The sequence below is a fragment of the Penaeus monodon genome, chromosome 30 (genome assembly GCF_015228065.2).
Source record: "Penaeus monodon isolate SGIC_2016 chromosome 30, NSTDA_Pmon_1, whole genome shotgun sequence".
NCBI lineage: Eukaryota > Metazoa > Arthropoda > Malacostraca > Decapoda > Penaeidae > Penaeus > Penaeus monodon.
Window position 1 is genome coordinate 7,443,903 of NC_051415.1, and position 604 is coordinate 7,444,506.

At 43.5% G+C, this 604-nt stretch overlaps 1 protein-coding gene across 1 annotated transcript in view; it reads left to right on the forward strand.

Moving 5' to 3' along the window:
- The window catches only part of LOC119592498 (lysosomal alpha-mannosidase-like), a gene marked incomplete at its 5' end in the record, with an annotated part of 12,706 nt that overhangs the window by 2,270 nt on the left and 9,832 nt on the right, over nucleotides 1–604 (forward strand).

Here is a 604-nt window from a genome sequence, read left to right on the forward strand (position 1 = left end):
ATAGACGCCCATTCTCAGGGCCCTCGGTCCGTGAAGCGTGTGACCCGTCAGCAATTTGATTCTCTAAACTGCAGAGGCCAATACCAGTAGAGACAGAACCACAGCCAAGCAACACCATGTATACTGATCCATTCTTGAAAATACGTCTTTCAGTCTCATTCTTTTGAGGTATGGCGTAAATATTGTTTTGTGATCAGTGCGTGAATGATATCTTGTATAAAAAAAAATCATAACTATGTAGTGAGCGTGATACCATGAATATATAGGTGTGTACTAACTTTTACATGACCCGATGATATGAGAGGTGCAGTGTCGTATTTTGGACACAGATAGGTTTCCCGAGGGAGGGTGGAGGCTGTGTTAAAGGAGGGGGTCCTAGACTAGGGCTAAGGTCAGTGCGCTTGTCCTTTGGGTTAGGGTTCAATGCCACGGCCATTGAGGGAATGTTACTGGGAGTGCTCGCCTCGCATTTTTCGTAGTAAGATTATCGTACATACATATATATAGCACTATTTACATAACCTATAACCGCAGCAATCAGCATATATTGGTAGCTTTATTATCATTCCAACTATGCACCGCTATCAGCATTTCTCTCTGCGCC